Genomic DNA, 12,514 nt, shown 5'->3' on the forward strand with positions numbered 1-12,514 from the left:
ACACACACTCCTCATATATTGGAAAGTTTACATAAGTAATGATTTTCACTAAAAGCTCATTATGTTCATATTAGCAGTCATGAGGGACTAAAAGGCTGTTATATATTACATATAATCTGTCACAGATTATAATCAATCTCTGATCACAGGTCCTTTAGTTGCATTACAAGTGGGCTGATGTAATTTCATGCCATTTCATATTACTTCTAGTTATCAAATTTATGTTATTGTTATTTCTATTGTTTTGTGTTAGATTTTTAATTCCCCAAAATTGATTCATTGTAGAACAATGGCTCACCACAGTGAAAAATTCATGATGAAAACAGTAACTATGTTTTTATAGTTCCAAGTAATCTTGTAAAAACAAATAGTAAACAGAATTCCAATGTAAATGGAGGTTGTGGCATTGTGAAAAGTGTGACATTCCTCTGGGGTCATACGACACATGCAGAATTAAAGAGGACACTGTGAATTGGAAGTATACATGTAAAGAACTGAAAATTGGATTTTATAGGATCAGCAATCCATTTGCCTTTCAAATTTAGTATAAAACCTTTTAAGAACCTACTTCGCTATTAAAAAATAATAATAATTTGGGGATGCCTGGGTGGCTCGGTAGGTTAAGCATTTGCCTTCAGCTCAGGTCATGATCCTGGGGTCCTGGACTGGAGCCCTGCCTCAAGGCTCCCTGCTATGCAGGGAGCCTGTCTCTCCCTCCCCCTCTGCGGCTCCACTGGCTTGTGATTTCTTGCACCCGCTCTCTGTCAAGTAAATAAATAAAAATCTTTAATTTCTTTTTAAATTTTTAAGTCAAAAACATAACTTTTTAAACGTTAACTTAGTCATACTTTTTGTTTTGAATAACTATGAAATAGTTATTTTCAATATAATAATATATTATTAAATGATATATATATTATTCAATATAATAATATAATAATATGAAATAGTTATTTTCAATATAAATTAATAAAATTTTCTGTTTATGCAAAGGAAAGAACAAACCATGGAGCAGTTACTCAACGTTCTACTTCATGGAGCAAAATTACACTGTGACTGGGAAGTTGAACATAAAGTGTTCACAGGATTACTAGCAAGGAGAACTGGAGTTCTCTTAATGGACATTGAAGTCAGTGACTCCCAGATCTGCTCCCCACCCCCAGGGGTAAACATAGTGCTGATGTTAGCATCAGACCTGTTGCAGGTGCCTTTCCGTGTTCCCACACTTTCCGCCTCCCCCACTTCAGTGTTTTTCTGTAGGAAGACTCCGTTATCTTTCTTCCCAATTGTTTACGGCAGTTAGAGCATTGTTGTAATATTTAATTGTATTAATTATTTTGGAATCTAATTAAACACAATGTAACAAAAAGTTATTCTAATCAAAACCAAGTTGAATGCCTTGGGGGAAAAAAAAGAGTTAAATATTTTCCTTTTTTACTAATTTATTTATTTTCTGTATTGTAAAGATCTTTTATTTTTTTTTGTATGTTCAGTTAGCCATGTATAGTATATCCTTAGTTTTTGATATAGTGTTCAATGATTCATTAGTTATGTATAATACCCAGTGCTCATTTTTAAATTTTAATTCCCAAAGAGTGTACATACAGTGTTATACTAATTTCAAGTGTGAAATATAGTGACTCAACCATTCAAAGCATTATTCAGTGCTCATGTTAAGTGCACTCTTTAATCCCATCACCTATTTTACCCATTCCCCACGCACCACAGCTCCAGTAATCATCAGTTTTTCCTCTATAGTTAAAAATCTGCTTCTTGATTTACCTCTCTTTTTTTCCCCTCAGCTTGTTTGTTTCTTAAATTCCACATATGAGTCAAATCATATGCTATTTGTCTTTCTCTGACTTATTTCACTTCACATTATACTCTCTACCTCCATCCATGCTGCTGCAAATGGCAAGATTCCATTTTTTTTTATGGCCGAATAATACTCCATTGTATATTTTTACCTTATCTTCTTTATCCATTTATCAGTGGATGGACACTTGGGCTGTTTCCATAGTTTGGCTATTGTAGATATTGTTGCAATAAACATAGGGGTGTATGTATATCCCTTTGAATTAGTAGTTTTGCATTCTTTGGGTAAATACCTAGTAATGTGATTACTAGACTATAGGGTAGTTATATTTTAACTTTTTGAGGGACCTCCATACTATTTTCCACAATGACTGCACCAGCTTGCATAACCACCAATAGTGCACGAGGGTTCCCCTTTCTCTGCATCCTCACCAACACCTGTTGTTTCTTGTGTTGTTGATTTTAATCATTCTAACAGCTGTGAGGCGATATCTCATGGTGGTTTTGATTTGCACGTCCCTGACGATGAATGATGTGGAGCATCTTTTCATGTGTCTGTTGGCCATCTGTATGTCTTCTTTGGAGAAATGTCTGTTCATGTCTTCTGTCCATTTGTTAATTGGAAAAAATAATTAAATGTTAATTGCTGAAAGTATTGTTGCCAAATTTGACAAGAGTGAAAGATCTCGGGGGCAGGGAATCATGCAAATTTAGAGGTACTCTGCATGCTGATTGCTTCCCAAGTACATTTAGATCATAAGTGCACTTAACAGAGTCCAGAACTGGAAGTCTTGGATGTTGCCTTATGGGTGAGGTGTAAAGATGATGCGGAGATCCAGCATGGATCATATAATAAAAATACAGAGATCTTGTCCCTTAACTGAATAGTCACAGTGAATGTCCACTCATATTTTTAAGTTAAAATAAACTGTCTAATTATGCTAATAATCTTTTCATTCCATATCTTAATTGAATGTTTCAATTAAATGAACAACTATATTATGTTAAGCAAATTGGATAGATGGGCTTCCACTGTAATATATTCACTGAGATTTCACACAAGCCATGGGGAATGTTATTTTAATGAATGACCCTGTTGTATATTGATTAAGCAAATGACACACAATCTGAGGGAGTAATTACTGTCACACAGGCACACCAAAAGTAATACAGTCAGATAAAACAACAGATGCGCAGGAGACATGTCAGAAATTTGGCATGTATGAAGCAGACTTGCCTCAACACTACGTTATCTGTAAATTTCAAAAACTCTTGCAACAGAAAAATTCATGCTAGAGGAAAACCAGTGGCTCAGAGGAAGACATGCTCAGGAGAAGATATGCTGCAGGCAAATTGCATTCTACTAGCGACCCCGAACCCAAGCTATAAGCTAAATGCACAATACAAGTGAGTGATGAGAAGCTATGCTAGTGATGAAGTCATGCACCAGGAGGACCTGTGTAGAAGAGAAGGACACCACAGGAAAACCACACTACAGTGCAGTGGATGCTTAGGAAGTCCTGCGAGCTTTGTCTCCACATTTAAAAATGGGAGCCACACTGCAAGAGAAGGCATGTTTTCCTTTTAGTTAAAAATTACTCCGAGAGCACAGAAATAGACTTGATTATTATAGGCATTATGACACGTCCCGCCTGCAGGCCAGCTAGAGTGGCAGTGATCTTGGTTGTTGAAAGTTGCAATCATAGTAATAAAAGGGTAACTTCTGGAGTACTTACAGCAGCCAGGCAATGTTCTGAGTACTTTCCATGGAGTCACTGATGCAACCTGTAGATACTATTACCCCATTCTGTAGATGAGGAAGCAGACACAAAGACAGAAAAGTAACTTATTCAAAAGAGCCAGTAATAAAAGGCAGAGCAAGAACCAGGATCAAGTTGTCTGGCTACCTTAAGTCAGCTTAGGACCTCAAGGCTGTTATTCCTCTCCCAGCCTGACCTGCCCAAGGATGCGGAGCAGCCTACTGGGCACAGACAGACAGCAATACGGCTCCTCCTTCCCACACTGGCACATGAGAAGCAGAGGGACTGGGCTGACCCAAGTCTTTGAAATAACTTCTCTGAGAATGCCAGTAAAACCATTCCTATAATTTCAAGTGACAGGTACAAGTTATATTTCTCAGCAATAAATTCATCCCCTTGGAGATGCTCAAAGAGCCTGTGTCAAAATATCACATTTTTTTTTCAATGTTGAGAAGAAAATAGCAGGGTTTCTTAAGAAGACTGGGGATTATGGTCAATGGTGGTAATGCCAAATAGTGGCAATTTCCTAATGATTTTCTTCTTTCATTAGAACAAAATATTCAACAACAAATGATTAGCCATTAACATAAAATAAAAAGAGAAACAAAATGAAATGTCTTTGCTTCTTTCCACAAGTAAGAAATGCTTTAAAGAGTAAGATATATCAGAAAAGTGAGTCACCACCTACCTTCCCAAAGCAAACATGTAAGCACTGCCCATGCCTGGCAACTTCACATCCAACAAAGGCTGAGGCAAAGCTCATTGAGAAGACAATGTAAGTATCTGGGATTATCCGACAGAACCACTAGACCCTTGCTGCATTCCTCCCCACTTTTAACAGTGAGTCAGAGAAATAATAATTATATAGAAATAAAGAAAATAGGGGCATCTGGGTGGCTCAGTTGTTAAGCCTCTGCCTTTGGCTCAGGTCATGATCTGGGTCCTGGGATCAAGTCCTGCATCAGGCTCCTGCTCAACGGGAAAGCTGCTTCTCCCTCTCCCTCTACCTCTACTTGTGTTCCCTCTCTCTCTCCCCCCCTCTCTCTCTGTGTCAAATAAATAAACAAAATCTTTAAAAAAGAAGAAATAAAGAAAATAATTATTATTATAAAGAAATAAAATAATATATATAATATATAATTATATAGAAATGAAAATCGTAAGTGGGAGAGTACACTCTTCTAATAATAATATAGAAATAAAGAATATAATAAAAAGAATTGTATCTGTACATGACCTAAGACTCAATATACGGACTGCTGGGTCAGGAAAAGGAAGCTTGAGGAGAGATTATAAAAATATCTTCCCTCTCCCTGCATTCAACAGTGAGCTTAGTCACTAGATTTTTACAATATTACAGTTCTTCAAATTATATTAAATATTGTGATTACTGCATCTTGGTTTTTTTCTCATTTTTTTTCTTTGTATAGAACCAAAATCAGCACTCTGTGTGGTTGGTTCAGCTTAGCGTGTGGCTGAGTGTGAAGATCCCACCATGTATGGCTCTTAGATGTACCAAAGCCAACATTCAGTTTCTCCATACAGCTATGTCCTTCTGCAAATTAATAAAGGAGGGGGAGGAGGGAGTGTGATGTGGTTCTGTTCAGTTAATCCACTGAAATAGGGACAGTTTTAGATAGCTCAGCATAGGAGTAAACCCACTGAGAGATTACACTCTTCTGTAAAAACCTGCTGTGGCCTCATGAGCTATCTAGCCGGGGCTGAAGATACATCAAATTTTGTGGCCCAGTGGCTGTGTGGTAGCCAGAGACCTACAGAAGCCTAAAATCTGGGCCCACTGTAAAACAATTGCTGATCCAGTGCCCCAGACCTCTCCCCAATGGAGTTCAGATGTATAATTTGCTCCCTTAGATCAAATAATCCTTGGGAGGATGTGAGGGCAATCTGGCTATGACATCTGTCACCACACTGATCACCAGGGTTGATTGGGCTGATCTGGCTGGCTAGGTGGGTGTCCCCTTCCTCCCTCACTGCTCCATGAGTGTCCCTCCTGAAGCAGCCTGCTCGGTCAAAGAGGATGGCCTTAACTGATAGAGGACTGTTCTTCATTCAAGGGTGAATGAGTAGCTGAGCTCCCTGCTACGACCTCCAAACAAGACCTCAAGGTTCATCTGTAGGAGAACATAGGGTAGTCAAGCTTCCAAGACTCCAGACACATCCAAAGGAGGCACTGCAGGTGGCAGTCTGACTTAAAAAAAATAAATATACAGTAATAATCCTTGGGATTCTTAAAATGATCTAAGTGGTCCGTGAAAGCAAAAATGGATAGTCCAATAAATTGATAATACAGAGGTTCAAGCAGTTAGTCAATCAATTAAGTGTGACTTATTGATAAGCTAAAGTAACCCAACTTGTTCACAGATTAATTCATGTGTATACACAAATGTTAATAATGTGTTGGACCTGCACGCACCAGCATCTGAGTTCACTGTTCACATCACCTTCCAACTCCATGTTCAGTGATGTCATATGGGTACCTGGAATTAGTCATGAAATCAGTAAACCCCACAAAACCAAACTTCTTCCCTCAGAAAACCAGTTGTTAAGCATTTTACCCACCCACTGGGAAAATCCATCTCTTTGATTCTCTGTCTCTCTATCTCCAGGTATCTCTCTCTTTTTCCCACGCACACATACAGATCCTGTTTTTTCCAGTTGTAATTATCGGCTTCCATGACCAGAAATCCTAGCCAATCAGATTATTGTTTCAATCTTAACCATGGATTTTATCATCCTTCACAGATACCAACAAAGGCAGTCTGAAATTTACCTTGCCATTTTAAATTCTCACTATGTTTGGGGTTATCCTACCAAAACACAAACTCTGCTCACCACACCTTCACACCCAGAAGAAGTTTCTGACAGCTCCTACATCACACCTCCTCTTTCTCCAGAACCTTCTTGCACTAAGTCTCCATTAGCTTGGCAGTGTTCTAAGTCTGACCGAGCTCTTGTCAGTATGATTGTCCTCTCTCCTGTTCAGCTGGGAACCAAGCAGATGTCTGCAAGACAGAATATGCTCTATCTGCTCTATCTGGGAAGCACGACTGCTGCATCCATTGAAGGGAATCCACCCTGGATATCCATCACACTCAGACCCAATGCATAGCCATTGTGCCATTTGGAGGCTCCCCTGATTTAGATTAGTGGTGTCATTATCTAGAGACAAACTCTACAGCCTAGCTTGTGCCAGACTTCATCTGCCATATGAAGTGAGGTTCACAACCTCAGATTATGTTTCTTCTCCCGACCTCACTATCCAGCACTGAAGTCCATATATGATGTTTCACAGGTGAAAAATAACTGGCAAATTGAACCATCACTCCTCTCTACTCTTCCCTCAGTGGCGGTACATAAACTAGGAGGCATATCAAAATCCTACTTGGATAGTTGATGAGTTGAAACATTAGGATGTGAATAAAGATTTTATGCTATTATTATTTCTCATTAATCAATATAGTCAACACTTCTCTCCATCTGTGGCATGTCCAAACCATTGCTCTAGGGTTTGGAGAAATGCAGCAGACATATGGGTTTTGCTCTCTGCCCTCATAGTCTGATGAGGGACAGAAGCTAAATTCATAAAACAGAACACAGAATAATGGCATCTTCCATCAAGCTATTGTTCAGTGTTCATGTTTTTATTCCTTTGGGGTATCCTCGTGTGTCCATCATTTTGTATTCCTGTAGGTCTCTGTGGACAGTGTATTAGATAACAGGCATTTCAGAGTAATTTGACTCCCCCAATTTCCCATAAAATTCTGTAATCCCCACTTGTTTACTGCTAGAAACAGGTTACCGTATTTTTAATCAAGAGATAAGCATCACTGTAGAGATCCACAGAAGAAAAGCTCATTATGGAACCTGTCAGTTCTCCAAAGCAGTACGTCTTTGTGGACACATGTGGTTGAATGTGTCCTTGCCCCCCACTACACCCATCTCCTTCTTCATACCCAAAGGAACCCTGCAACCCTGCTGACATCTGTTTCCTTCTGAGTCCTAATCACAATTTGTCCTTTCATTATGTCACCCCCAATTTCTATCTGTATTTCTTAGATTGTAAGCATTCTGAAGATGAAGAACAAAGATGCCTTATCTGCCTTCCATCTCCCATCCCTAGCACTCTGCCTGGCCAGAGAGGATGCTCAATAAACAAGTATTTCAATAAATAAAACAATTGACCCGATTTGTCTTATTCTCCTAGTTTCCTTAAAAATATCTATACTAGGGACACCTGGGCGGCTCAGTCAGTTGAGCAACCCACTCTTGATCTCAGGGTCCTGAGTTCAAGCCCCATGGTGGGCTACAAGCTGGTTGCAGAGTCTATTTTTAAAAAGGAAGGAGGGGTGCCTGCGTGGCTCAGTCAGTCAAGCATCTGACTTTGGCTCAGGTCATGATCCCAGGGTCCCAGGACCTAGCCCCACATCAGGCTCACTGCTCAGTAGGGAGCCTGCTTCTCCCTCTCCCTTGACCCTGCCCCAGCTTGTGTGTGCACTCTCTCTCAAATAAATAAATAAAATATTTTTTAAAAAAGCTATATTAGCCTTCATTATTTAGATAATTTCGTAAGAATTATGAGATATTACATACTCGACTGGAAATATGAAATGAACCACATGCAGACCGGCAGGGAAAGGTGAGGCACAAGACTGAAAACCTAGAGTGATGGTTTTACTCTGATCTCCCTCAAAATTCCCAGTGCCCTTGGTCGACTCCTCTGACATCTCTGAGCTTTAACTTTCTCATTATAAATTATAAAATGTTGAACAGGATGCTTTTCTAGCCCTTGGAATCTTCGTAAGTGCTTTCCATTCTTAATAATTCCCCAAAATAATGTTTGTTAATGGTTTTGACAAAAAGAAAGAATGTTCAAGCAAGAAACCCAATAAGTTAGGGTTTCCTCTTTTCTCCCTCATTTGTATTTTCTTTATTATGTATTCATAATAATTATGTATTGTAGATACCTATGTATCTACAGAGGTACATTACATAATGACAATATTCAAGTTAATAACCCAGGAAACCATGGAAGCCAAGGTGGGTCCAGCTTTTCTTGGACAGAAACTGTCTTCTCTTGGATGGAGGAAAAAAAAAATTTTTTTGGAAAATAATTTCAAAAAGTAAAAAAGAAGTTGAGAAATAAAAATAAACAAAGTGGTTATTTTACAGTCTGAAATATCTGTTCTATTTCCTTTCTTTCAGTTTCAAATAATAAAAACACATTTTTTTCTTTTGCTTCTCTGCCCCATGTCTCTAAAACCAAAGAGACTTCACATGTTTTTATTTTTTTTTTCAATTGTGATGGGATATAAGTGGTCTTCAACATCCACTAGCTTCACAGTATTTTATTTTTACTTTGCTTATCAAAGAAACCAGTCAACTCACATTTGATGTATTTAGGAAGGTACTACATATGCTCCTGTCACCACCCTGAACAGGAGCTCTGTCCTGAAGAGGGGTTCCCCCCTGAAGAAATGTGCCCCCCTGAATACGAGTCCCCCATGAAGAGGAGTCCCCATGAAGAGCAGCATTGTCCAGAATAGGAATCCCCCCAAAAAGGAATACCTCATGAAGAGGAGCACTGTCTTGAAGAGGAGTACTGTCTTGAAGAGGAGTACCACCCTGAAGAGGAGTACCTCATGAAGTGTACCACCTTAAGAGAAGTACCCCCTGAAGAGGAGTACCACCTGAAGAGTGGTACCACCCTGAAGAGGAGTCCCCCATGAAGAGGGCACACTGCCCTAAGGTGGAGAGCCCTCCCCCACAAAGAGGGGAATTGCCCTGACGAGGAGCACTTTATGAGAAGACAGCACAACACTTTCTTGTTCATGTTTCCGCAGATGAGAGTTAAGGTCTAGGTCATGGCTGTGTCTCTATGTGGCAGTGATGCTGTTAAGAAGAACCAGAGTAACCAGTAACACAGTTCACTGATGACTGGTCTGCACATGAGTAGTGATGAACTGACCAACATAAAAATCTGCTACTGAGAGCTCATCTTTGTGTCACAGTAACCATAATTCTAAAGTGTTTCACCAAATCATTATAAGGATTCCTTCCTCCCCATCATGAAAAGGGGCACAGAAAAAAAGAGAGTGTGTACATCTTTGAATGTGTTTTTGCATAGGTTTTATTTTTTGCCCTTTCTGTGGGGGTTAGGATGAGTGGTAGATCAGAAATCTATTCTCTGGAAATTAGGTCCTTGATGAGATGGATGCATTTCTGTGGAGGGGCCAGGATTGAAATATTGATTAAATTAAACAGCTGGCTATTTGTCCAATGTCTGGGCCTGAGATCCAGTTGATACCAGAAGGTAAAGTTGAGGGCTCTAGGACCTTGCTTTCAAAAGTATTGCTTTACAAGAGATTAGTTCACCACTGCAACAGTGTGAACCCTGCTGTGTACTGCATTTCCACAATAAACTTAAGAAGGGAATTAAAATACAGAAAACACCAATATGGTCATCCCTTGGCAACTATTAGAGCTTTATCAACTCACCAAGATATTATGAGAATACAAAGTGAGTCTATGCACAGGAATTAACCTCAGAAAGGAGAGAAACGACAAAGGTCCATTTTAAAAATCAACCATTCAAGATTTAGAACAGAGGTGGTGTGTCGTAATTGGTTTAAAGGAAAGCACAGGATGGCACGCAGGTTGCTCCTCTGACAGCCAGTGAACTTAGAGCATGAGACCCTGGCCGATGCAGAACACCACTATTCAAGGCCCTGAAGAACACATGTGGGTCTAGCTCACCTGTCCACTCCCAGCACCTGATGCCATGGGCAAGGGCTGAACATGAGGACCTCATCTTTTCTTTTATTCTTTTAAATATTTTTATTTATTTATTTGACAGAAAGAGAAAGGGAGAAAGCACAAGGAGGGGGAGAGGGAGAGGGAGTTCCCAGGACCCTGGGATCATGACCTGAGGTGAAGGCATTATGCTTAACCAGCTGAGCCACCCAGGCACCTGAGGACCCCCAGTCTTCATGGTCCTTTGGTGAGGTGTTCCAGTCATACTGGAAAAGAGCCCCCTCTCTCTGTCCCCATCTACAAATCACAGGTATATGATCTTGAACTCTACATGCTCCTTCACCATTTGCCTCCTCCTTCAGCCAGCGGGGGACTATTCAAACCTGCACACGGGAGCCCAGGATACTTGCTCAGAAGACAACTGAGAAAAGTTTGGATTTTTGTTTAAAACTCTGAATATCCCATGAGTGAGGGAAATGATGGATGATTTGAGCAGCTAGGCCAGGTACCCCAAGAGATCCCCAGTGTCCTCACTGACCAAATTGGAGAAGCAGGTTAAGCTAAACCTAGGGGTCAGCAAACTAATGGCCCCGGGGGCCAAATCTGGCTTTCTGCCTGTCTTGGTAGAAAGTTCTGTTCTAAAGCACCCGTGCACTTTTGTTTATGTATTTTCTACAGCTGCTTCTGTGCTGCAGTGGCAAAGCTGAGTAGCTCAAACAGAGGCCTTAGCCTTTGTTATCTGACCCTTGGCAGAAGGAAATGTGTCCACCTCTGTCTCAGGGGTGGACACATTTCCTTCTGCCAACAGCTGATCTTTTAAGGTGGGAAACTGGAATTAGACAAAGTTTATGACAGAGAACAAGGTCTTAATAAACAAACTGCCCTTGGGAAAGTGAACAATTTGTCAGAAAGTTAAATTTTGATACAATCTTATTCTTAGTTCCAGGTTTTGTGTGTTTTGTTTTTGTCCTTGTTGTTGTAGCCTTCATAACTGCATTAATTTGCAGGTGAAGAAAAGCTAAATCACCCCTCCAGGTATTGTTGTAAGTTTCCCATGCAGCACCACAGGTAACAGTTTCTCATGAAATATCACAGGGGTGCTAAGAGACACCAACACACAAGAACACTTCCTCTCAATGTTACTTAGTATCATCTTGAAATCTCTATGGAGCAAAGACAAGATATAAATGCTGATCTGCTTATTAAAAAAGTGATGAACCCAGGGGCACCTGGGTTAAGCCTCTGCCTTTGGCTCAGGTCATGATCTCAGGGTCCTGTAATCGAGCCCCACATCAAGCTCTCTGCTCAGTGGGGAACCTGCCCCCCCGCCACCTGCATCTCTGCCTACTTGTGATCTCTCTCTCTCTCTTTCAAATCGATAAATAAAATCTTTTAAAAAAATAGGCTCCTAAACAATCCAAAAGTATAAAGTACACTATTATTATAAATAATATATACAAAATAATATATACAAAAGTATAAAGTACACTATTATTATAAAAGATACACAAAAGTTTGTAAACTTTCTTCACACTGGTAATTACTGGTTTAATTATATTTCAAAGGAAGCCTCATTTTAAATTATAACAAGAATATTTAAAAACTGGACCACAAGAAATGTATGTGAATATATGTGAACCATCAGAAGGAAACCATGAAATTTGGATGCACAGAAAGTCACTATCTTTCAAATGTCCCCACTGACATCACTCAGGATAAGCTTCCAATCCTATCTCTTTCCTGTTCTCTCTGTCTCTGCCTCTTGTTCTCTCCGGGCTATCAGAGCAAAGGCCTCCTTTCTAATATCCTCCAGAATGGTTAAGGAAGTTTTGGTTTTTTTTTTTTAAAGATTTTATTTATTTGACAGAGAGAGAGAGATCACAAGCAGGCAGAGAGGTAGACAGAGAGAGAGGAAGGGAAGCAGGCTTCCTGCTGAGGAGAGAGCCCGATGTAGGGCTCGCTCACAGGACCCTGAGATCATGACCTGAGCCGAAGGCAGCGGCTTAACCCACTGAGCCACCCAGGCGCCCCTGGTTAAGGAAGTTCTAACAGAACCACTAAATGTGAAAAATTTAACCATAAATTAGGGCAAACCATAAATTAGCATTTTACACACATATGTGTGTACATAAATGTACACATGTGTATGTACACAAAAATATGTATGT

The sequence above is a fragment of the Lontra canadensis genome, unplaced genomic scaffold (genome assembly GCF_010015895.1).
Source record: "Lontra canadensis isolate GAN:19392208 unplaced genomic scaffold, GSC_riverotter_1.0 scaffold54, whole genome shotgun sequence".
NCBI lineage: Eukaryota > Metazoa > Chordata > Mammalia > Carnivora > Mustelidae > Lontra > Lontra canadensis.